Raw genomic sequence first — 27,203 nt, 5'->3', positions numbered from 1 at the left:
GTCCCCGTCCCCTAACCCTAACCCTAGCCCGATCCCTAACCGTAACCCTTCCCCGAAACCTGACCCTCACCCGTCCCCTAATCCTAACCCGTACGCTAACACTAACCCGCACCCTCACACGTACGCTCCCCCTAAAGTGTTGTCGTACCCTCACCTGGACCCTAAACCGTCCCCGTCCCCTAACCCTAACCCTAGCCCGAACCCTAACCGTAACCCTTCCCCGAAGCCTGACCCTCACCCGTCCCTAATCCTAACCCGTACGCTAACACTAACCCGTGCCCTCACACGTACGCTCCCCCTAAAGTGTTGTCGTACCCTCACCTGGACGCTAAACCGTCCCCGTCCACTAACACTAACCCTAGCCCGAACCCTAATCGTAACCCTTCCCCGAAGCCTGACCCTCACCAGTCCCCTAATCCTAACCCGTACGCTAACATTAACCCGCGCCCTCACAGGCACGCTCCCCCTAAAGCGTTGTCGGACCCTCACCTGGACCCTAAACCGTCCCCGTCCCCTAACCCTAACCCTAGCCCGAACCCTAACCCTAACCCATCCCAGAAGCCTGACCCTCACACATCCCCTAATCCTAACCCGTACGCTAACACTAACCCGCGCCCTCACACGTACGCTCCCCCTAAAGCGTTGTCGTACCCTCACCTGGACCCTAAACCGTCCCCGTCCCCTAACCCTAAACCTAGGCCGAACCCTAACCCTAACCCTTCCCCGAAGCCTGACCCTCACCCGTCCCCTAATCCTAACCCGTACGCTAACACTAACCCGCGCCCTCACACGTACGCTCCCCCTAAAGTGTTGTCGTACCCTCACCTGGACCCTAAACCGTCCCCGTCCCCTAACCCTAACCCTAGCCCGAACCCTAACCCTAACACTTCCCCGAAGCCTGATCCTCACCCGTCCCCTAATCCTAACCCGTACGCTAACACTAACCCGCACCCTCACACGTACGCTCCCCCTAAAGGGTTGTCGTACCCTCACCTGGACCCTAAACCCTCCCCGTCCCGAACCCTTACTCTAGCCCGAACCCTAACCCTAACCCTTCCCCGAAGCCTGACCCTCACCCGTCCCCTAATCCTAACCCGTACGCTAACACTAACCCGCGCCCTCACACGTACGCTCCCCCTAAAGTGTTGTCGTACCCTCCCCTGGACCCTAAACCGTCCCCGTCCCCTAACCCTAACCCTAGCCCGAACCCTAACCCTAACCCTTCCCCGAAGCCTGACCCTCACCCGTCCCCTAATCCTAACACGTACGCTAACAGTAACCCGCGCAATCACACGTACGCTCCCCCTAAAGTGTTGTCGTACCCTCACCTGGACCCTAAACCGTCCCCGTCCCCTAACCCTAACTCTAGCCCGAACCGTAACCGTAACTCTTCCCCAAAGCCTGACCCTCACCAGTCCCCTAATCCTAACCCGTACGCTAACACTAACCCGCGCCCTCACACGTACGCTCCCCCTAAAGCGTTGTCGTACCCTCAAATGAACCCTAAACCGTCCCCGTCCCCTAACCCTAACCCTAGCCCGAACCCTAACCGTAACCCTTCCCCGAAGCCTGACCCTCACCCGTCCCCTAATCCTAACCCGTACGCTAACACTAACCCGCGCCCTCACACGTACGCTCCCCCTAAAGTGTTGTCGTACCCTCACCTGGACCCTAAACCGTCCCCGTCCCCTAACCCTAACCCTAGCCCGAACCCTAACCGTAACCCTTCCCCGAAGCCTGACCCTCACCCGTCCCCTAATCCTAACCCGTACGCTAACACTAACCAGCGCCCTCACATGTACGCTCCCCCTAAAGTGTTGTTGTACACTCACCTGGACCCTAAACCGTCCCCGTCCCCTAACCCTAACCCTAGCCCGAACCGTAACCGTAACCCTTCCCCGAAGCCTGACCCTCACCTGTCCCCTAATCCTAACCCATACGCTAACACTAACCCGCGCCCTCACACATACGCTCCCCCTAAAGTGTTGTCGTACCCTCACCTGGACCCTAAACCGTCCCCGTCCCCTAACCCTAACCCTAGCCCGAACCCTAACCCTAACCCTTCCCCGAAGCCTGACCCTCACCCGTCCCCTAATCCTAACCCGTACGCTAACACTAACCCGCACCCTCAGACGTACGCTCCCCCTAAATTGTTGTCGTACCCTCACCTGGACCCTAAACCGTCCCTGTCCCCTAACCCTAACCCTAGCCCGAACCCTAACCGTAACCCTTCCCCGAAGCCTGACCCTCACCCGTCCCCTAATCCTAACCCGTACGCTAACACTAACCCGCGCCCTCAAACGTACGCTCACCCTAAAGCGTTGTCGTCCCCTCACCTGGACCCTAAACCGTCCCCGTCCCCTAACCCTAACCCTAGCCCGAACCCTAACCCTAACCCTTCCCAGAAGCCTGACCCTCACCCGTCCCCTAATTCTAACCCGTACGCTAACACTAACCCGCGCCCTCACACGTACTCTCCCCCTAAAGTGTTGTCGTACCCTCACCTGGACCCTAAACCGTCTCCGTCCCCTAACCCTAACCCTAGCCCGAACCCTAACCGTAACCCTTCCCCGAAGCCTGACCCTCACCCGTCCCCTAATCCTAACCCGTACGCTAACACTAACCCGCGCCCTCACACGTACTCTCCCCCTAAAGTGTTGTCGTACCCTCACCTGGACCCTAAACCGTCCCCGTCCCCTAACCCTAACCCTAGCCCGAACCCTAACCGTAACCCTTCCCCGAAGCCTGACCCTCACCAGTCCACTAATCCTAACCCGTACGCTAACACTAACCCGCGCCCTCACACGTACGCTCCCCCTAAAGCGTTGTCGTACCCTCTAATGGACCCTAAACCTTCCCCGTCCCCTAACCCTAACCCTAGCCCGAACCCTAACCGTAACCCTTCCCCGAAGCCTGACCCACACCCGTCCCCTAATCCTAACCCGTACGCTAACACTGACCCGCGCCCTCACACGTACGCTCCCCCTAAAGTGTTGTCGTACCCTCACCTGGACCCTAAACCGTCCCCGTCCCCTAACCCTAACGCTAGCCCGAACCCTAACCGTAACCCTGCCCCGAAGCCTGACCCTCACCCGTCCCCTAATCCTAACCCGTACGCTAACACTAACCCGCGCCCTCACACGTACGCTCCCCCTAAAGTGTTGTCGTACCCTCACCTGGACCCTAAAGCGTCCCCGTCCCCTAACCCTAACCCTAGCCCGAACCCTAACCCTAACCCTTCCCCGAAGCCTGACCCTCACCCATCCCCTAATCCTAACCCGTACGCTAACACTAACCCGCGCCCTCACACGTACGCTCCCCCTAAAGCGTTATCGTACCCTCACCTGGACCCTAAACCGTCCCCGTCCCCTAACCCTAACCCTAGCCCGAACCCTAACCGTAACACTTCCCCGAAGCCTGACACGCACCCGTCCCCTAATCCTAACCCGTACGCTAACACTAACCAGCGCCCTCACACGTACGCTCCCCCTAAAGTGTTGTCGTACCCTCACCTGGACCCTAAACCGTCCCCGTCCCCTAACCCTAACGCTAGCCCGAACCCTAACCGTAACCCTTCCCCGAAGCCTGACCCTCACCCGTCCCCTAATCCTAACACGTACGCTAACACTAACCCGCGCCCTCACACGTACGCTCCCCCTAAAGTGTTGTCGTACCCTCACCTGGAACCTAAACCGTCCCCGTCCCCTAACCCTAACCCTAGCCCGAACCCTAACCGTAACCCTTCCCAGAAGCCTGACCCTCACCAGTCCCCTAATCCTAACCCGTACGCTAACATTAACCCGCGCCCTCACACGTACGCTCCCCCTAAAGCGTTGTCGTACCCTCAAATGGACCCTAAACCGTCCCCGTCCCCTAACCCTAACCCTAGCCTGAACCCTAACCCTAACCCTTCCCCGAAGCCTGACCCTCACCCGTCCCGTAATCCTAACCCGTACGCTAACACTAACCCGCGCCCTCACACGTACTCTCCCCCTAAAGTGTTGTCGTACACTCACCTGGACCCTAAACCGTCCCCGTCCCCTAAACCTAACCCTAGCCCGAACCCTAACCCTAACCCTTCCCCGAAGCCTGACCCTCACCCATCCCCTAATCCTAACCCGTACGCTAACACTAACCCGCCCCCTCACACGTACGCTCCCCCTAAAGTGTTGTCGTACCCTCCCCTGGACCCTAAACCGTCCCCGTCCCCTAACACTAACCCTAGCCGTAACCCTAACCGTAACCCTTCCCCGAAGCCTGACCCTCACCCGTCCCCTAATCCTAACACGTACGCTAACACTAACCCGCGCCCTCACACGTACGCTCCCCCTAAAGTGTTGTCGTACCCTCACCTGGACCCTAAACCGTCCCCGTCCCCTAACCCTAACCCTAGCCCGAACCCTAACCGTAACACTTCCCCGAAGCCTGACACTCACCCGTCCCCTAATCCTAACCCGTACGCTAACACTAACCAGCGCCCTCACACGTACGCTCCCCCTAAAGTGTTGTCGTACCCTCACCTGGACCCTAAACCGTCCCCGTCCCCTAACCCTAACCCTAGCCCGAACCCTAACCGTAACTCTTCCCCAAAGCCTGACCCTCACCAGTCCCCTAATCCTAACCCGTACGCTAACACTAACCCGCGCCCTCACACGTACGCTCCCCCTAAAGCGTTGTCGTACCCTCTAATGGACCCTAAACCTTCCCCGTCCCCTAACCCTAACCCTAGCCCGAACCCTAACCGTAACCCTTCCCCGAAGCCTGACCCACACCCGTCCCCTAATCCTAACCCGTACGCTAACACTGACCCGCGCCCTCACACGTACGCTCCCCCTAAAGTGTTGTCGTACCCTCACCTGGACCCTAAATCGTCCCCGTCCCCTAACCCTAACCCTAGACCGAACCCTAACCCTAACCCTTCCCCGAAGCCTGACCCTCACCCGTCCCCTAATCCTAACCCGTACGCTAACACTAACCAGCGCCCTCACACGTTCGCTCCCCCTAAAGTGTTGTCGTACCCTCTAATGGACCCTAAACCTTCCCCGTCCCCTAACCCTAACCCTAGCCCGAACCCTAACCGTAACCCTTCCCCGAAGCCTGACCCACACCCGTCCCCTAATCCTAACCCGTACGCTAACACTGACCCGCGCCCTCACACGTACGCTCCCCCTAAAGTGTTGTCGTACCCTCACCTGGACCCTAAACCGTCCCCGTCCCCTAACCCTAACCCTAGACCGAACCCTAACCCTAACCCTTCCCCGAAGCCTGACCCTCACCCGTCCCCTAATCCTAACCCGTACGCTAACACTAACCCGCGCCCTCACACGTACGCTCCCCCTAAAGTGTTGTCGTACCCTCACCTGGACCCTAAACCGTCCCCGTCCCCTAACCCTAACCCTAGCCCGAACCCTAACCCTAACCCTTCCCCGAAGCCTGACCCTCACCCATCCCCTAATCCTAACCCGTACTCTAACACTAACCAGCGCCCTCACACGTACGCTCCCCCTAAAGCGTTATCGTACCCTCACCTGGACCCTAAACCGTCCCCGTCCCCTAACCCTAACCCTAGCCCGAACCCTAACCGTAACACTTCCCCGAAGCCTGACACTCACCCGTCCCCTAATCCTAACCCGTACGCTAACACTAACCAGCGCCCTCACACGTACGCTCCCCCTAAAGTGTTGTCGTACCCTCACCTGGACCCTAAACCGTCCCCGTCCCCTAACCCTAACGCTAGCCCGAACCCTAACCGTAACCCTTCCCCGAAGCCTGACCCTCACCCGTCCCCTAATCCTAACACGTACGCTAACACTAACCCGCGCCCTCACACGTACGCTCCCCCTAAAGTGTTGTCGTACCCTCACCTGGACCCTAAACCGTCCCCGTCCCCTAACCCTAACCCTAGCCCGAACCCTAACCGTAACCCTTCCCAGAAGCCTGACCCTCACCAGTCCCCTAATCCTAACCCGTACGGTAACATTAACCCGCGCCCTCACACGTACGCTCCCCCTAAAGCGTTGTCGTACCCTCAAATGGACCCTAAACCGTCCCCGTCCCCTAACCCTAACCCTAGCCCGAACCCTAACCCTAACCCTTCCCCGAAGCCTGACCCTCACCCGTTCCCTAATCCTAACCCGTACGCTAACACTAACCCGCGCCCTCACACGTACGCTCCCCTTAAAGTGTTGTCGGACCCTCACCTGGACCCTAAACCGTCCCCGTCCCCTAACCCTAACCCTAGCCCGAACCCTAACCCTAACCCTTCCCAGAAGCCTGACCCTCACCCGTCCCCTAATCCTAACCCGTACGCTAACACTAACCCGCGCCCTCACACGTACGCTCCCCCTAAAGCGTTGTCGTACCCTCTAATGGACCCTAAACCTTCCCCGTCCCCTAACCCTAACCCTAGCCCGAACCCTAACCGTAACCCTTCCCCGAAGCCTGACCCACACCCGTCCCCTAATCCTAACCCGTACGCTAACACTGACCCGGGCCCTCACACGTACGCTCCCCCTAAAGTGTTGTCGTACCCTCACCTGGACCCTAAACCTTCCCCGTCCCCTAACCCTAACCCTAGCCCGAACCCTAACCGTAACCCTTCCCCGAAGCCTGACCCACACCCGTCCCCTAATCCTAACCCGTACGCTAACACTGACCCGCGCCCTCACACGTACGCTCCCCCTAAAGTGTTGTCGTACCCTCACCTGGACCCTAAACCGTCCCCGTCCCCTAACCCTAACCCTAGACCGAACCCTAACCCTAACCCTTCCCCGAAGCCTGACCCTCACCCGTCCCCTAATCCTAACCCGTACGCTAACACTAACCCGCGCCCTCACACGTACGCTCCCCCTAAAGTGTTGTCGTACCCTCACCTGGACCCTAAACCGTCCCCGTCCCCTAACCCTAACCCTAGCCCGAACCCTAACCCTAACCCTTCCCCGAAGCCTGACCCTCACCCGTCCCCTAATCCTAACCCGTACGCTAACACTAACCCGCGCCCTCACACGTACGCTCCCCCTAAAGCGTTATCGTACCCTCACCTGGACCCTAAACCGTCCCCGTCCCCTATCCCTAACCCTAGCCCGAACCCTAATCGTAACACTTCCCCGAAGCCTGACACTCACCCGTCCCCTAATCCTAACCCGTACGCTAACACTAACCAGCGCCCTCACACGTACGCTCCCCCTAAAGTGTTGTCGTACCCTCACCTGGACCCTAAACCGTCCCCGTCCCCTAAACCTAACGCTAGCCCGAACCCTAACCGTAACCCTTCCCCGAAGCCTGACCCTCACCCGTCCCCTAATCCTAACACGTACGCTAACACTAACCCGCGCCCTCACACGTACGCTCCCCCTAAAGTGTTGTCGTACCCTCACCTGGACCCTAAACCGTCCCCGTCCCCTAACCCTAACCCTAGCCCGAACCCTAACCGTAACCCTTCCCAGAAGCCTGACCCTCACCAGTCCCCTAATCCTAACCCGTACGCTAACATTAACCCGCGCCCTCACACGTACGCTCCCCCTAAAGCGTTGTCGTACCCTCAAATGGACCCTAAACCGTCCCCGTCCCCTAACCCTAACCCTAGCCCGAACCCTAACCCTAACCCTTCCCAGAAGCCTGACCCTCACACATCCCCTAATCCTAACCCGTACGCTAACACTAACCCGCGCCCTCACACGTACGCTCCCCCTAAAGCGTTGTCGTACCCTCTAATGGACCCTAAACCTTCCCCGTCCCCTAACCCTAACCCTAGCCCGAACCCTAACCGTAACCCTTCCCCGAAGCCTGACCCACACCCGTCCCCTAATCCTAACCCGAACGCTAACACTGACCCGCGCCCTCACACGTACGCTTCCCCTAAAGTGTTGTCGTACCCTCACCTGGACCCTAAACCTTCCCCGTCCCCTAACCCTAACCCTAGCCCGAACCCTAACCGTAACCCTTCCCCGAAGCCTGACCCACACCCGTCCCCTAATCCTAACCCGTACGCTAACACTGACCCGCGCCCTCACACGTACGCTCCCCCTAAAGTGTTGTCGTACCCTCACCTGGACCCTAAACCGTCCCCGTCCCCTAACCCTAACCCTAGACCGAACCCTAACCCTAACCCTTCCCCGAAGCCTGACCCTCACCCGTCCCCTAATCCTAACCCGTACGCTAACACTAACCCGCGCCCTCACACGTACGCTCCCCCTAAAGTGTTGTCGTACCCTCACCTGGACCCTAAACCGTCCCCGTCCCCTAACCCTAACCCTAGCCCGAACCCTAACCCTATCCCTTCCCCGAAGCCTGACCCTCACCCATCCCCTAATCCTAACCCGTACGCTAACACTAACCCGCGCCCTCACACGTACGCTCCCCCTAAAGCGTTATCGTACCCTCACCTGGACCCTAAACCGTCCCCGTCCCCTAACCCTAACGCTAGCCCGAACCCTAACCGTAACCCTTCCCCGAAGCCTGACCCTCACCCGTCCCCTAATCCTAACACGTACGCTAACACTAACCTGCGCCCTCACACGTACGCTCCCACTAAAGTGTTGTCGTACCCTCAACTGGACCCTAAACCCTCCCCGTCCCCTAACCCTAACCCTAGCCCGAACCCTAACCCTAACCCTTCCCCGAAGCCTGACCCTCACCCATCCCCTAATCCTAACCCGTACGCTAACACTAACCCGCGCCCTCACACGTACGCTCCCCTTAAAGTGTTGTCGTACCCTCCCCTGGACCCTAAACCGTCCCCGTCCCCTAACCCTAACCCTAGCCGGAACCCTAACCGTAACCCTTCCCCGAAGCCTGACCCTCACCCATCCCCTAATCCTAACCCGTACGCTAACACTAACCCGCGCCCTCACACGTACGCTCCCCCTAAAGTGTTGTCGTACCCTCCCCTGGACCCTAAACCGTCCCCGTCCCCTAACCCTAACCCTAGCCGGAACCCTAACCGTAACCCTTCCCCGAAGCCTGACCCTCACCCGTCCCCTAATCCTAACACGTACGCTAACACTAACCCGCGCCCTCACACGTACGCTCCCCCTAAAGTGTTGTCGTACCCTCACCTGGACCCTAAACCGTCCCCGTCCCCTAACCCTAACCCTAGCCCGAACCCTAACCGTAACCCTTCCCCGAAGCCTGACCCTCACCAGTCCCCTAATCCTAACCCGTACGCTAACACTAACCCGCGCCCTCACACGTACGCTCCCCCTAAAGCGTTGTCGTACCCTCTAATGGACCCTAAACCTTCCCCGTCCCCTAACCCTAACCCTAGCCCGAACCCTAACCGTAACCCTTCCCCGAAGCCTGACCCACACCCGTCCCCTAATCCTAACCCGTACGCTAACACTGACCCGCGCCCTCACACGTACGCTCCCCCTAAAGTGTTGTCGTACCCTCACCTGGACCCTAAACCGTCCCCGTCCCCTAACCCTAACCCTAGACCGAACCCTAACCCTAACCCTTCCCCGAAGCCTGACCCTCACCCGTCCCCTAATCCTAACACGTACGTTAACACTAACCCGCGCAATCACACGTAAGCTCCCCCTAAAGTGTTGTCGTACCCTCACCTGGACCCTAAACCGTCCCCGTCCCCTAACCCTAACCCTAGCCCGAACCGTAACCGTAACTCTTCCCCAAAGCCTGACCCTCACCAGTCCCCTAATCCTAACCCGTACGCTAACACTAACCCGCGCCCTCACACGTACGCTCCCCCTAAAGCGTTGTCGTACCCTCAAATGGACCCTAAACCGTCCCCGTCCCCTAACCCTAACCCTAGCCCGAACCCTAACCGTAACCCTTCCCCGAAGCCTGACCCTCACCCGTCCCCTAATCCTAACCCGTACGCTAACACTAACCCGCGCCCTCACACGTACGCTCCCCCTAAAGTGTTGTCGTACCCTCACCTGGACCCTAAACCGTCCCCGTCCCCTAACCCTAACCCTAGCCCGAACCCTAACCGTAACCCTTCCCCGAAGCCTGACCCTCACCCGTCCCCTAATCCTAACCCGTACGCTATCACTAACCAGCGCCCTCACATGTACGCTCCCCCTAAAGTGTTGTTGTACCCTCACCTGGACCCTAAACCGTCCCCGTCCCCTAACCCTAACCCTAGCCCGAACCGTAACCGTAACCCTTCCCCGAAGCCTGACCCTCACCTGTCCCCTAATCCTAACCCGTACGCTAACACTAACCCGCGCCCTCACACATACGCTCCCCCTAAAGTGTTGTCGTACCCTCACCTGGACCCTAAACCGTCCCCGTCCCCTAACCCTAACCCTAGCCCGAACCCTAACCCTAACCCTTCCCAGAAGCCTGACCCTCACCCGTCCCCTAATCCTAACCCGTACGCTAACACTAACCCGCACCCTCAGACGTACGCTCCCCCTAAATTGTTGTCGTACCCTCACCTGGACCCTAAACCGTCCCTGTCCCCTAACCCTAACCCTAGCCCGAACCCTAACCGTAACACTTCCCCGAAGCCTGACCCTCACCCGTCCCCTAATCCTAACCCGTACGCTAACACTAACCCGCGCCCTCAAACGTACGCTCACCCTAAAGCGTTGTCGTACCCTCACCTGGACCCTAAACCGTCCCCGTCCCCTAACCCTAACCCTAGCCCGAACCCTAACCCTAACCCTTCCCAGAAGCCTGACCCTCACCCGTCCCCTAATTCTAACCCGTACGCTAACACTAACCCGCGCCCTCACACGTACTCTCCCCCTAAAGTGTTGTCGTACCCTCACCTGGACCCTAAACCGTCTCCGTCCCCTAACCCTAACCCTAGCCCGAACCCTAACCGTAACCCTTCCCCGAAGCCTGACCGTCACCCGTCCCCTAATCCTAACCCGTACGCTAACACTAACCCGCGCCCTCACACGTACTCTCCCCCTAAAGTGTTGTCGTACCCTCACCTGGACCCTAAACCGTCCCCGTCCCCTAACCCTAACCCTAGCCCGAACCCTAACCGTAACCCTTCCCCGAAGCCTGACCCTCACCAGTCCACTAATCCTAACCCGTACGCTAACACTAACCCGCGCCCTCACACGTACGCTCCCCCTAAAGCGTTGTCGTACCCTCTAATGGACCCTAAACCTTCCCCGTCCCCTAACCCTAACCCTAGCCCGAACCCTAACCGTAACGCTTCCCCGAAGCCTGACCCACACCCGTCCCCTAATCCTAACCCGTACGCTAACACTGACCCGCGCCCTCACACGTACGCTCCCCCTAAAGTGTTGTCGTACCCTCACCTGGACCCTAAACCGTCCCCGTCCCCTAACCCTAACGCTAGCCCGAACCCTAACCGTAACCCTGCCCCGAAGCCTGACCCTCACCCGTCCCCTAATCCTAACCCGTACGCTAACACTAACCCGCGCCCTCACACGTACGCTCCCCCTAAAGTGTTGTCGTACCCTCACCTGGACCCTAAAGCGTCCCCGTCCCCTAACCCTAACCCTAGCCCGAACCCTAACCCTAACCCTTCCCCGAAGCCTGACCCTCACCCATCCCCTAATCCTAACCCGTACGCTAACACTAACCCGCGCCCTCACACGTACGCTCCCCCTAAAGCGTTATCGTACCCTCACCTGGACCCTAAACCGTCCCCGTCCCCTAACCCTAACCCTAGCCCGAACCCTAACCGTAACACTTCCCCGAAGCCTGACACGCACCCGTCCCCTAATCCTAACCCGTACGCTAACACTAACCAGCGCCCTCACACGTACGCTCCCCCTAAAGTGTTGTCGTACCCTCACCTGGACCCTAAACCGTCCCCGTCCCCTAACCCTAACGCTAGCCCGAACCCTAACCGTAACCCTTCCCCGAAGCCTGACCCTCACCCGTCCCCTAATCCTAACACGTACGCTAACACTAACCCGCGCCCTCACACGTACGCTCCCCCTAAAGTGTTGTCGTACCCTCACCTGGAACCTAAACCGTCCCCGTCCCCTAACCCTAACCCTAGCCCGAACCCTAACCGTAACCCTTCCCAGAAGCCTGACCCTCACCAGTCCCCTAATCCTAACCCGTACGCTAACATTAACCCGCGCCCTCACACGTACGCTCCCCCTAAAGCGTTGTCGTACCCTCAAATGGACCCTAAACCGTCCCCGTCCCCTAACCCTAACCCTAGCCCGAACCCTAACCCTAACCCTTCCCAGAAGCCTGACCCTCACACATCCCCTAATCCTAACCCGTACGCTAACACTAACCCGCGCCCTCACACGTACGCTCCCCCTAAAGCGTTGTCGTACCCTCTAATGGACCCTAAACCTTCCCCGTCCCCTAACCCTAACCCTAGCCCGAACCCTAACCCTAACCCTTCCCCGAAGCCTGACCCTCACCCGTCCCCTAATCCTAACCCGTACGCTAACACTAACCCGCACCCTCAGACGTACGCTCCCCCTAAATTGTTGTCGTACCCTCACCTGGACCCTAAACCGTCCCTGTCCCCTAACCCTAACCCTAGCCCGAACCCTAACCGTAACACTTCCCCGAAGCCTGACCCTCACCCGTCCCCTAATCCTAACCCGTACGCTAACACTAACCCGCGCCCTCAAACGTACGCTCACCCTAAAGCGTTGTCGTACCCTCACCTGGACCCTAAACCGTCCCCGTCCCCTAACCCTAACCCTAGCCCGAACCCTAACCCTAACCCTTCCCAGAAGCCTGACCCTCACCCGTCCCCTAATTCTAACCCGTACGCTAACACTAACCCGCGCCCTCACACGTACTCTCCCCCTAAAGTGTTGTCGTACCCTCACCTGGACCCTAAACCGTCTCCGTCCCCTAACCCTAACCCTAGCCCGAACCCTAACCGTAACCCTTCCCCGAAGCCTGACCGTCACCCGTCCCCTAATCCTAACCCGTACGCTAACACTAACCCACGCCCTCACACGTACTCTCCCCCTAAAGTGTTGTCGTACCCTCACCTGGACCCTAAACCGTCCCCGTCCCCTAACCCTAACCCTAGCCCGAACCCTAACCGTAACCCTTCCCCGAAGCCTGACCCTCACCAGTCCACTAATCCTAACCCGTACGCTAACACTAACCCGCGCCCTCACACGTACGCTCCCCCTAAAGCGTTGTCGTACCCTCTAATGGACCCTAAACCTTCCCCGTCCCCTAACCCTAACCCTAGCCCGAACCCTAACCGTAACCCTTCCCCGAAGCCTGACCCACACCCGTCCCCTAATCCTAACCCGTACGCTAACACTGACCCGCGCCCTCACACGTACGCTCCCCCTAAAGTGTTGTCGTACCCTCACCTGGACCCTAAACCGTCCCCGTCCCCTAACCCTAACGCTAGCCCGAACCCTAACCGTAACCCTGCCCCGAAGCCTGACCCTCACCCGTCCCCTAATCCTAACCCGTACGCTAACACTAACCCGCGCCCTCACACGTACGCTCCCCCTAAAGAGTTGTCGTACCCTCACCTGGACCCTAAAGCGTCCCCGTCCCCTAACCCTAACCCTAGCCCGAACCCTAACCCTAACCCTTCCCCGAAGCCTGACCCTCACCCATCCCCTAATCCTAACCCGTACGCTAACACTAACCCGCGCCCTCACACGTACGCTCCCCCTAAAGCGTTATCGTACCCTCACCTGGACCCTAAACCGTCCCCGTCCCCTAACCCTAACCCTAGCCCGAACCCTAACCGTAACACTTCCCCGAAGCCTGACACGCACCCGTCCCCTAATCCTAACCCGTACGCTAACACTAACCAGCGCCCTCACACGTACGCTCCCCCTAAAGTGTTGTCGTACCCTCACCTGGACCCTAAACCGTCCCCGTCCCCTAACCCTAACGCTAGCCCGAACCCTAACCGTAACCCTTCCCCGAAGCCTGACCCTCACCAGTCCCCTAATCCTAACCCGTACGCTAACATTAACCCGCGCCCTCACACGTACGCTCCCCCTAAAGCGTTGTCGTACCCTCAAATGGACCCTAAACCGTCCCCGTCCCCTAACCCTAACCCTAGCCTGAACCCTAACCCTAACCCTTCCCCGAAGCCTGACCCTCACCCGTCCCGTAATCCTAACCCGTACGCTAACACTAACCCGCGCCCTCACACGTACTCTCCCCCTAAAGTGTTGTCGTACACTCACCTGGACCCTAAACCATCCCCGTCCCCTAAACCTAACCCTAGCCCGAACCCTAACCCTAACCCTTCCCCGAAGCCTGACCCTCACCCATCCCCTAATCCTAACCCGTACGCTAACACTAACCCGCCCCCTCACACGTACGCTCCCCCTAAAGTGTTGTCGTACCCTCCCCTGGACCCTAAACCGTCCCCGTCCCCTAACCCTAACCCTAGCCGGAACCCTAACCGTAACCCTTCCCCGAAGCCTGACCCTCACCCGTCCCCTAATCCTAACACGTACGCTAACACTAACCCGCGCCCTCACACGTACGCTCCCCCTAAAGTGTTGTTGTACCCTCACCTGGACCCTAAACCGTCCCCGTCCCCTAACCCTAACCCTAGCCCGAACCCTAACCGTAACACTTCCCCGAAGCCTGACACTCACCCGTCCCCTAATCCTAACACGTACGCTAACACTAACCCGCGCCCTCACACGTACGCTCCCCCTAAAGTGTTGTCGTACCCTCACCTGGACCCAAAACCGTCCCCGTCCCCTAACCCTAACCCTAGCCCGAACCCTAACCGTAACCCTTCCCAGAAGCCTGACCCTCACCAGTCCCCTAATCCTAACCCGTACGGTAACATTAACCCGCGCCCTCACACGTACGCTCCCCCTAAAGCGTTGTCGTACCCTCAAATGGACCCTAAACCGTCCCCGTCCCCTAACCCTAACCCTAGCCCGAACCCTAACCCTAACCCTTCCCCGAAGCCTGACCCTCACCCGTTCCCTAATCCTAACCCGTATGCTAACACTAACCCGCGCCCTCACACGTACGCTCCCCTTAAAGTGTTGTCGGACCCTCACCTGGACCCTAAACCGTCCCCGTCCCCTAACCCTAACCCTAGCCCGAACCCTAACCCTAACCCTTCCCAGAAGCCTGACCCTCACCCGTCCCCTAATCCTAACCCGTACGCTAACACTAACCCGCGCCCTCACACGTACGCTCCCCCTAAAGCGTTGTCGTACCCTCTAATGGACCCTAAACCTTCCCCGTCCCCTAACCCTAACCCTAGCCCGAACCCTAACCGTAACCCTTCCCCGAAGCCTGACCCACACCCGTCCCCTAATCCTAACCCGTACGCTAACACTGACCCGCGCCCTCACACGTACGCTCCCCCTAAAGTGTTGTCGTACCCTCACCTGGACCCTAAACCTTCCCCGTCCCCTAACCCTAACCCTAGCCCGATCCCTAACCGTAACCCTTCCCCGAAGCCTGACCCACACCCGTCCCCTAATCCTAACCCGTACGCTAACACTGACCCGCGCCCTCACACGTACGCTCCCCCTAAAGTGTTGTCGTACCCTCACCTGGACCCTAAACCGTCCCCGTCCCCTAACCCTAACCCTAGACCGAACCCTAACCCTAACCCTTCCCCGAAGCCTGACCCTCACCCGTCCCCTAATCCTAACCCGTACGCTAACACTAACCCGCGCCCTCACACGTACGCTCCCCCTAAAGTGTTGTCGTACCTTCACCTGGACCCTAAACCGTCCCCGTCCCCTAACCCTAACCCTAGCCCGAACCCTAACCCTAACCCTTCCCCGAAGCCTGACCCTCACCCGTCCCCTAATCCTAACCCGTACGCTAACACTAACCCGCGCCCTCACACGTACGCTCCCCCTAAAGCGTTATCGTACCCTCACCTGGACCCTAAACCGTCCCCGTCCCCTAACCCTAACCCTAGCCCGAACCCTAATCGTAACACTTCCCCGAAGCCTGACACTCACCCGTCCCCTAATCCTAACCCGTACGCTAACACTAACCAGCGCCCTCACACGTACGCTCCCCCTAAAGTGTTGTCGTACCCTCACCTGGACCCTAAACCGTCCCCGTCCCCTAAACCTAACGCTAGCCCGAACCCTAACCGTAACCCTTCCCCGAAGCCTGACCCTCACCCGTCCCCTAATCCTAACACGTACGCTAACACTAACCCGCGCCCTCAAACGTACGCTCCCCCTAAAGTGTTGTCGTACCCTCACCTGGACCCTAAACCGTCCCCGTCCCCTAACCCTAACCCTAGCCCGAACCCTAACCGTAACCCTTCCCAGAAGCCTGACCCTCACCAGTCCCCTAATCCTAACCCGTACGCTAACATTAACCCGCGCCCTCACACGTACGCTCCCCCTAAAGCGTTGTCGTACCCTCAAATGGACCCTAAACCGTCCCCGTCCCCTAACCCTAACCCTAGCCCGAACCCTAACCCTAACCCTTCCCAGAAGCCTGACCCTCACCCATCCCCTAATCCTAACCCGTACGCTAACACTAACCCGCGCCCTCACACGTACGCTCCCCCTAAAGCGTTGTCGTACCCTCTAATGGACCCTAAACCTTCCCCGTCCCCTAACCCTAACCCTAGCCCGAACCCTAACCGTAACCCTTCCCCGAAGCCTGACCCACACCCGTCCCCTAATCCTAACCCGTACGCTAACACTGACCCGCGCCCTCACACGTACGCTTCCCCTAAAGTGTTGTCGTACCCTCACCTGGACCCTAAACCTTCCCCGTCCCCTAACCCTAACCCTAGCCCGAACCCTAACCGTAACCCTTCCCCGAAGCCTGACCCACACCCGTCCCCTAATTCTAACCCGTACGCTAACACTGACCCGCGCCCTCACACGTACGCTCCCCCTAAAGTGTTGTCGTACCCTCACCTGGACCCTAAACCGTCCCCGTCCCCTAACCCTAACCCTAGACCGAACCCTAACCCTAACCCTTCCCCGAAGCCTGACCCTCACCCGTCCCCTAATCCTAACCCGTACGCTAACACTAACCCGCGCCCTCACACGTACGCTCCCCCTAAAGTGTTGTCGTACCCTCACCTGGACCCTAAACCGTCCCCGTCCCCTAACCCTAACCCTAGCCCGAAACCTAACCCTATCCCTTCCCCGAAGCCTGACCCTCACCCATCCCCTAATCCTAACCCGTACGCTAACACTAACCCGCGCCCTCACACGTACGCTCCCCCTAAAGCGTTATCGTACCCTCACCTGGACCCTAAACCGTCCCCGTCCCCTAACCCTAACGCTAGCCCGAACCCTAACCGTAACCCTTCCCCGAAGCCTGACCCTCACCCGTCCCCTAATCCTAACACGTACGCTAACACTAACCTGCGCCCTCACACGTACGCTCCCACTAAAGTGTTGTCGTACCCTCAACTGGACCCTAAACCGTCCCCGTCCCCTAACCCTAACCCTAGCCCGAACCCTAACCCTAACCCTTCCCCGAAGCCTGACCCTCACCCATCCCCTAATCCTAACCCGTACGCTAACACTAACCCGCGCCCTCACACGTACGCTCCCCTTAAAGTGTTGTCGTACCCTCCCCTGGACCCTAAACCGTCCCCGTCCCCTAACCCTAACCCTAGCCGGAACCCTAACCGTAACCCTTCCCCGAAGCCTGAACCTCACCCATCCCCTAATCCTAACCCGTACGCTAACACTAACCCGCGCCCTCACACGTACGCTCCCCCTAAAGTGTTGTCGTACCCTCCCCTGGACCCTAAACCGTCCCCGTCCCCTAACCCTAACCCTAGCCGGAACCCTAACCGTAACCCTTCCCCGAAGCCTGACCCTCACCCGTCCCCTAATCCTAACACGTACGCTAACACTAACCCGCGCCCTCACACGTACGCTCCCCCTAAAGCGTTGTCGTACCCTCTAATGGACCCTAAACCTTCCCCGTCCCCTAACCCTAACCCTAGCCCGAACCCTAACCGTAACCCTTCCCCGAAGCCTGACCCACACCCGTCCCCTAATCCTAACCCGTACGCTAACACTGACCCGCGCCCTCACACGTACGCTCCCCCTAAAGTGTTGTCGTACCCTCACCTGGACCCTAAACCGTCCCCGTCCCCTAACCCTAACCCTAGACCGAACCCTAACCCTAACCCTTCCCCGAAGCCTGACCCTCACCCGTCCCCTAATCCTAACACGTACGTTAACACTAACCCGCGCAATCACACGTAAGCTCCCCCTAAAGTGTTGTCGTACCCTCACCTGGACCCTAAACCGTCCCCGTCCCCTAACACTAACCCTAGCCCGAACCGTAACCGTAACTCTTCCCCAAAGCCTGACCCTCACCAGTCCCCTAATCCTAACCCGTACGCTAACACTAACCCGCGCCCTCACACGTACGCTCCCCCTAAAGCGTTGTCGTACCCTCAAATGGACCCTAAACCGTCCCCGTCCCCTAACCCTAACCCTAGCCCGAACCCTAACCGTAACCCTTCCCCGAAGCCTGACCCTCACCCGTCCCCTAATCCTAACCCGTACGCTAACACTAACCCGCGCCCTCACACGTACGCTCCCCCTAAAGTGTTGTCGTACCCTCACCTGGACCCTAAACCGTCCCCGTCCCCTAACCCTAACCCTAGCCCGAACCCTAACCGTAACCCTTCCCCGAAGCCTGACCCTCACCCGTCCCCTAATCCTAACCCGTACGCTATCACTAACCAGCGCCCTCACATGTACGCTCCCCCTAAAGTGTTGTTGTACCCTCACCTGGACCCTAAACCGTCCCCGTCCCCTAACCCTAACCCTAGCCCGAACCGTAACCGTAACCCTTCCCCGAAGCCTGACCCTCACCTGTCCCCTAATCCTAACCCGTACGCTAACACTAACCCGCGCCCTCACACATACGCTCCCCCTAAAGTGTTGTCGTACCCTCACCTGGACCCTAAACCGTCCCCGTCCCCTAACCCTAACCCTAGCCCGAACCCTAACCCTAACCCTTCCCCGAAGCCTGACCCTCACCCGTCCCCTAATCCTAACCCGTACGCTAACACTAACCCGCACCCTCAGACGTACGCTCCCCCTAAATTGTTGTCGTACCCTCACCTGGACCCTAAACCGTCCCTGTCCCCTAACCCTAACCCTAGCCCGAACCCTAACCGTAACTCTTCCCCGAAGCCTGACCCTCACCCGTCCCCTAATCCTAACCCGTACGCTAACACTAACCCGCGCCCTCAAACGTACGCTCACCCTAAAGCGTTGTCGTACCCTCACCTGGACCCTAAACCGTCCTCGTCCCCTAACCCTAACCCTAGCCCGAACCCTAACCCTAACCCTTCCCAGAAGCCTGACCCTCACCCGTCCCCTAATTCTAACCCGTACGCTAACACTAACCCGCGCCCTCACACGTACTCTCCCCCTAAAGTGTTGTCGTACCCTCACCTGGACCCTAAACCGTCTCCGTCCCCTAACCCTAACCCTAGCCCGAACCCTAACCGTAACCCTTCCCCGAAGCCTGACCGTCACCCGTCCCCTAATCCTAACCCGTACGCTAACACTAACCCGCGCCCTCACACGTACTCTCCCCCTAAAGTGTTGTCGTACCCTCACCTGGACCCTAAACCGTCCCCGTCCCCTAACCCTAACCCTAGCCCGAACCCTAACCGTAACCCTTCCCCGAAGCCTGACCCTCACCAGTCCACTAATCCTAACCCGTACGCTAACACTAACCCGCGCCCTCACACGTACGCTCCCCCTAAAGCGTTGTCGTACCCTCTAATGGACCCTAAACCTTCCCCGTCCCCTAACCCTAACCCTAGCCCGAACCCTAACCGTAACCCTTCCCCGAAGCCTGACCCACACCCGTCCCCTAATCCTAACCCGTACGCTAACACTGACCCGCGCCCTCACACGTACGCTCCCCCTAAAGTGTTGTCGTACCCTCACCTGGACCCTAAACCGTCCCCGTCCCCTAACCCTAACGCTAGCCCGAACCCTAACCGTAACCCTGCCCCGAAGCCTGACCCTCACCCGTCCCCTAATCCTAACCCGTACGCTAACACTAACCCGCGCCCTCACACGTACGCTCCCCCTAAAGTGTTGTCGTACCCTCACCTGGACCCTAAAGCGTCCCCGTCCCCTAACCCTAACCCTAGCCCGAACCCTAACCCTAACCCTTCCCCGAAGCCTGACCCTCACCCATCCCCTAATCCTAACCCGTACGCTAACACTAACCCGCGCCCTCACACGTACGCTCCCCCTAAAGCGTTATCGTACCCTCACCTGGACCCTAAACCGTCCCCGTCCCCTAACCCTAACCCTAGCCCGAACCCTAACCGTAACACTTCCCCGAAGCCTGACACGCACCCGTCCCCTAATCCTAACCCGTACGCTAACACTAACCAGCGCCCTCACACGTACGCTCCCCCTAAAGTGTTGTCGTACCCTCACCTGGACCCTAAACCGTCCCCGTCCCCTAACCCTAACGCTAGCCCGAACCCTAACCGTAACCCTTCCCCGAAGCCTGACCCTCACCCGTCCCCTAATCCTAACACGTACGCTAACACTAACCCGCGCCCTCACACGTACGCTCCCCCTAAAGTGTTGTCGTACCCTCACCTGGAACCTAAACCGTCCCCGTCCCCTAACCCTAACCCTAGCCCGAACCCTAACCGTAACCCTTCCCAGAAGCCTGACCCTCACCAGTCCCCTAATCCTAACCCGTACGCTAACATTAACCCGCGCCCTCACACGTACGCTCCCCCTAAAGCGTTGTCGTACCCTCAAATGGACCCTAAACCGTCCCCGTCCCCTAACCCTAACCCTAGCCTGAACCCTAACCCTAACCCTTCCCCGAAGCCTGACCCTCACCCGTCCCGTAATCCTAACCCGTACGCTAACACTAACCCGCGCCCTCACACGTACTCTCCCCCTAAAGTGTTGTCGTACACTCACCTGGACCCTAAACCGTCCCCGTCCCCTAAACCTAACCCTAGCCCGAACCCTAACCTTAACCCTTCCCCGAAGCCTGACCCTCACCCATCCCCTAATCCTAACCCGTACGCTAACACTAACCCGCCCCCTCACACGTACGCTCCCCCTAAAGTGTTGTCGTACCCTCCCCTGGACCCTAAACCGTCCCCGTCCCCTAACCCTAACCCTAGCCGGAACCCTAACCGTAACCCTTCCCCGAAGCCTGACCCTCACCCGTCCCCTAATCCTAACACGTACGCTAACACTAACCCGCGCCCTCACACGTACGCTCCCCCTAAAGTGTTGTTGTACCCTCACCTGGACCCTAAACCGTCCCCGTCCCCTAACCCTAACCCTAGCCCGAACCCTAACCGTAACACTTCCCCGAAGCCTGACACTCACCCGTCCCCTAATCCTAACCCGTACGCTAACACTAACCAGCGCCCTCACACGTACGCTCCCCCTAAAGTGTTGTCGTACCCTCACCTGGACCCTAAACCGTCCCCGTCCCCTAACCCTAACCCTAGCCCGAACCCTAACCGTAACTCTTCCCCAAAGCCTGACCCTCACCAGTCCCCTAATCCTAACCCGTACGCTAACACTAACCCGCGCCCTCACACGTACGCTCCCCCTAAAGCGTTGTCGTACCCTCTAATGGACCCTAAACCTTCCCCGTCCCCTAACCCTAACCCTAGCCCGAACCCTAACCGTAACCCTTCCCCGAAGCCTGACCCACACCCGTCCCCTAATCCTAACCCGTACGCTAACACTGACCCGCGCCCTCACACGTACGCTCCCCCTAAAGTGTTGTCGTACCCTCACCTGGACCCTAAATCGTCCCCGTCCCCTAACCCTAACCCTAGACCGAACCCTAACCCTAACCCTTCCCCGAAGCCTGACCCTCACCCGTCCCCTAATCCTAACCCGTACGCTAACACTAACCAGCGCCCTCACACGTACGCTCCCCCTAAAGTGTTGTCGTACCCTCTAATGGACCCTAAACCTTCCCCGTCCCCTAACCCTAACCCTAGCCCGAACCCTAACCGTAACCCTTCCCCGAAGCCTGACCCACACCCGTCCCCTAATCCTAACCCGTACGCTAACACTGACCCGCGCCCTCACACGTACGCTCCCCCTAAAGTGTTGTCGTACCCTCACCTGGACCCTAAACCGTCCCCGTCCCCTAACCCTAACCCTAGACCGAACCCTAACCCTAACCCTTCCCCGAAGCCTGACCCTCACCCGTCCCCTAATCCTAACCCGTACGCTAACACTAACCCGCGCCCTCACACGTACGCTCCCCCTAAAGTGTTGTCGTACCCTCACCTGGACCCTAAACCGTCCCCGTCCCCTAACCCTAACCCTAGCCCGAACCCTAACCCTAACCCTTCCCCGAAGCCTGACCCTCACCCATCCCCTAATCCTAACCCGTACTCTAACACTAACCCGCGCCCTCACACGTACGCTCCCCCTAAAGCGTTATCGTACCCTCACCTGGACCCTGAACCGTCCCCGTCCCCTAACCCTAACCCTAGCCCGAACCCTAACCGTAACACTTCCCCGAAGCCTGACACTCACCCGTCCCCTAATCCTAACCCGTACGCTAACACTAACCAGCGCCCTCACACGTACGCTCCCCCTAAAGTGTTGTCGTACCCTCACCTGGACCCTAAACCGTCCCCGTCCCCTAACCCTAACGCTAGCCCGAACCCTAACCGTAACCCTTCCCCGAAGCCTGACCCTCACCCGTCCCCTAATCCTAACACGTACGCTAACACTAACCCGCGCCCTCACACGTACGCTCCCCCTAAAGTGTTGTCGTACCCTCACCTGGACCCTAAACCGTCCCCGTCCCCTAACCCTAACCCTAGCCCGAACCCTAACCGTAACCCTTCCCAGAAGCCTGACCCTCACCAGTCCCCTAATCCTAACCCGTACGGTAACATTAACCCGCGCCCTCACACGTACGCTCCCCCTAAAGCGTTGTCGTACCCTCAAATGGACCCTAAACCGTCCCCGTCCCCTAACCCTAACCCTAGCCCGAACCCTAACCCTAACCCTTCCCCGAAGCCTGACCCTCACCCGTTCCCTAATCCTAACCCGTACGCTAACACTAACCCGCGCCCTCACACGTACGCTCCCCTTAAAGTGTTGTCGGACCCTCACCTGGACCCTAAACCGTCCCCGTCCCCTAACCCTAACCCTAGCCCGAACCCTAACCCTAACCCTTCCCAGAAGCCTGACCCTCACCCGTCCCCTAATCCTAACCCGTACGCTAACACTAACCCGCGCCCTCACACGTACGCTCCCCCTAAAGCGTTGTCGTACCCTCTAATGGACCCTAAACCTTCCCCGTCCCCTAACCCTAACCCTAGCCCGAACCCTAACCGTAACCCTTCCCCGAAGCCTGTCCCACACCCGTCCCCTAATCCTAACCCGTACGCTAACACTGACCCGCGCCCTCACACGTACGCTCCCCCTAAAGTGTTGTCGTACCCTCACCTGGACCCTAAACCTTCCCCGTCCCCTAACCCTAACCCTAGCCCGAACCCTAACCGTAACGCTTCCCTGAAGCCTGACCCACACCCGTCCCCTAATCCTAACCCGTACGCTAACACTGACCCGCGCCCTCACACGTACGCTCCCCCTAAAGTGTTGTCGTACCCTCACCTGGACCCTAAACCGTCCCCGTCCCCTAACCCTAACCCTAGACCGAACCCTAACCCTAACCCTTCCCCGAAGCCTGACCCTCACCCGTCCCCTAATCCTAACCCGTACGCTAACACTAACCCGCGCCCTCACACGTACGCTCCCCCTAAAGTGTTGTCGTACCCTCACCTGGACCCTAAACCGTCCCCGTCCCCTAACCCTAACCCTAGCCCGAACCCTAACCCTAACCCTTCCCCGAAGCCTGACCCTCACCCGTCCCCTAATCCTAACCCGTACGCTAACACTAACCCGCGCCCTCACACGTACGCTCCCCCTAAAGCGTTAACGTACCCTCACCTGGACCCTAAACCGTCCCCGTCCCCTAACCCTAACCCTAGCCCGAACCCTAATCGTAACACTTCCCCGAAGCCTGACACTCACCCGTCCCCTAATCCTAACCCGTACGCTAACACTAACCAGCGCCCTCACACGTACGCTCCCCCTAAAGTGTTGTCGTACCCTCACCTGGACCCTAAACCGTCCCCGTCCCCTAAACCTAACGCTAGCCCGAACCCTAACCGTAACCCTTCCCCGAAGCCTGACCCTCACCCGTCCCCTAATCCTAACACGTACGCTAACACTAACCCGCGCCCTCACACGTACGCTCCCCCTAAAGTGTTGTCGTACCCTCACCTGGACCCTAAACCGTCCCCGTCCCCTAACCCTAACCCTAGCCCGAACCCTAACCGTAACCCTTCCCAGAAGCCTGACCCTCACCAGTCCCCTAATCCTAACCCGTACGCTAACATTAACCCGCGCCCTCACACGTACGCTCCCCCTAAAGCGTTGTCGTACCCTCAAATGGACCCTAAACCGTCCCCGTCCCCTAACCCTAACCCTAGCCCGAACCCTAAGCCTAACCCTTCCCAGAAGCCTGACCCTCACCCATCCCCTAATCCTAACCCGTACGCTAACACTAACCCGCGCCCTCACACGTACGCTCCCCCTAAAGCGTTGTCGTACCCTCTAATGGACCCTAAACCTTCCCCGTCCCCTAACCCTAACCCTAGCCCGAACCCTAACCGTAACCCTTCCCCGAAGCCTGACCCACACCCGTCCCCTAATCCTAACCCGTACGCTAACACTGACCCGCGCCCTCACACGTACGCTTCCCCTAAAGTGTTGTCGTACCCTCACCTGGACCCTAAACCTTCCCCGTCCCCTAACCCTAACCCTAGCCCGAACCCTAACCGTAACCCTTCCCCGAAGCCTGACCCACACCCGTCCCCTAATCCTAACCCGTACGCTAACACTGACCCACGCCCTCACACGTACGCTCCCCCTAAAGTGTTGTCGTACCCTCACCTGGACCCTAAACCGTCCCCGTCCCCTAACCCTAACCCTAGACCGAACCCTAACCCTAAACCTTCCCCGAAGCCTGACCCTCACCCGTCCCCTAATCCTAACCCGTACGCTAACACTAACCCGCGCCCTCACACGTACGCTCCCCCTAAAGTGTTGTCGTACCCTCACCTGGACCCTAAACCGTCCCCGTCCCCTAACCCTAACCCTAGCCCGAACCCTAACCCTATCCCTTCCCCGAAGCCTGACCCTCACCCATCCCCTAATCCTAACCCGTACGCTAACACTAACCCGCGCCCTCACACGTACGCTCCCCCTAAAGCGTTATCGTACCCTCACCTGGACCCTAAACCGTCCCCGTCCCCTAACCCTAACGCTAGCCCGAACCCTAACCGTAACCCTTCCCCGAAGCCTGACCCTCACCCGTCCCCTAATCCTAACACGTACGCTAACACTAACCTGCGCCCTCACACGTACGCTCCCACTAAAGTGTTGTCGTACCCTCAACTGGACCCTAAACCGTCCCCGTCCCCTAACCCTAACCCTAGCCCGAACCCTAACCCTAACCCTTCCCCGAAGCCTGACCCTCACCCATCCCCTAATCCTAACCCGTACGCTAACACTAACCCGCGCCCTCACACGTACGCTCCCCTTAAAGTGTTGTCGTACCCTCCCCTGGACCCTAAACCGTCCCCGTCCCCTAACCCTAACCCTAGGCGGAACCCTAACCGTAACCCTTCCCCGAAGCCTGACCCTCACCCATCCCCTAATCCTAACCCGTACGCTAACACTAACCCGCGCCCTCACACGTACGCTCCCCCTAAAGTGTTGTCGTACCCTCCCCTGGACCCTAAACCGTCCCCGTCCCCTAACCCTAACCCTAGCCGGAACCCTAACCGTAACCCTTCCCCGAAGCCTGACCCTCACCCGTCCCCTAATCCTAACACGTACGCTAACACTAACCCGCGCCCTCACACGTACGCTCCCCCTAAAGTGTTGTCGTACCCTCACCTGGACCCTAAACCGTCCCCGTCCCCTAACCCTAACCCTAGCCCGAACCCTAACCGTAACCCTTCCCCGAAGCCTGACCCTCACCAGTCCCCTAATCCTAACCCGTACGCTAACACTAACCCGCGCCCTCACACGTACGCTCCCCCTAAAGCGTTGTCGTACCCTCTAATGGACCCTAAACCTTCCCCGTCCCCTAACCCTAACCCTAGCCCGAACCCTAACCGTAACCCTTCCCCGAAGCCTGACCCACACCCGTCCCCTAATCCTAACCCGTACGCTAACACTGACCCGCGCCCTCACACGTACGCTCCCCCTAAAGTGTTGTCGTACCCTCACCTGGACCCTAAACCGTCCCCGTCCCCTAACCCTAACCCTAGACCGAACCCTAACCCTAACCCTTCCCCGAAGCCTGACCCTCACCCGTCCCCTAATCCTAACACGTACGCTAACACTAACCCGCGCAATCACACGTAAGCTCCCCCTAAAGTGTTGTCGTACCCTCACCTGGACCCTAAACCGTCCCCGTCCCCTAACCCTAACCCTAGCCCGAACCGTAACCGTAACTCTTCCCCAAAGCCTGACCCTCACCAGTCCCCTAATCCTAACCCGTACGCTAACACTAACCCGCGCTCTCACACGTACGCTCCCCCTAAAGCGTTGTCGTACCCTCAAATGGACCCTAAACCGTCCCCGTCCCCTAACCCTAACCCTAGCCCGAACCCTAACCGTAACCCTTCCCCGAAGCCTGACCCTCACCCGTCCCCTAATCCTAACCCGTACGCTAACACTAACCCGCGCCCTCACACGTACGCTCCCCCTAAAGTGTTGTCGTACCCTCACCTGGACCCTAAACCGTACCCGTCCCCTAACCCTAACCCTAGCCCGAACCCTAACCGTAACCCTTCCCCGAAGCCTGACCCTCACCCGTCCCCTAATCCTAACCCGTACGCTAACACTAACCAGCGCCCTCACATGTACGCTCCCCCTAAAGTGTTGTTGTACCCTCACCTGGACCCTAAACCGTCCCCGTCCCCTAACCCTAACCCTAGCCCGAACCGTAACCGTAACCCTTCCCCGAAGCCTGACCCTCACGTGTCCCCTAATCCTAACCCGTACGCTAACACTAACCCGCGCCCTCACACATACGCTCCCCCTAAAGTGTTGTCGTACCCTCACCTGGACCCTAAACCGTCCCCGTCCCCTAACCCTAACCCTAGCCCGAACCCTAACCGTAACCCTTCCCGGAAGCCTGACCCTCACCCGTCCCCTAATCCTAACCCGTACGCTAACACTAACCCGCACCCTCAGACGTACGCTCCCCCTAAATTGTTGTCGTACCCTCACCTG

The sequence above is a fragment of the Globicephala melas genome, chromosome 13 (genome assembly GCF_963455315.2).
Source record: "Globicephala melas chromosome 13, mGloMel1.2, whole genome shotgun sequence".
Taxonomy (NCBI): domain Eukaryota; kingdom Metazoa; phylum Chordata; class Mammalia; order Artiodactyla; family Delphinidae; genus Globicephala; species Globicephala melas.
Note: the sequence above shows the minus strand (reverse complement) of the source record.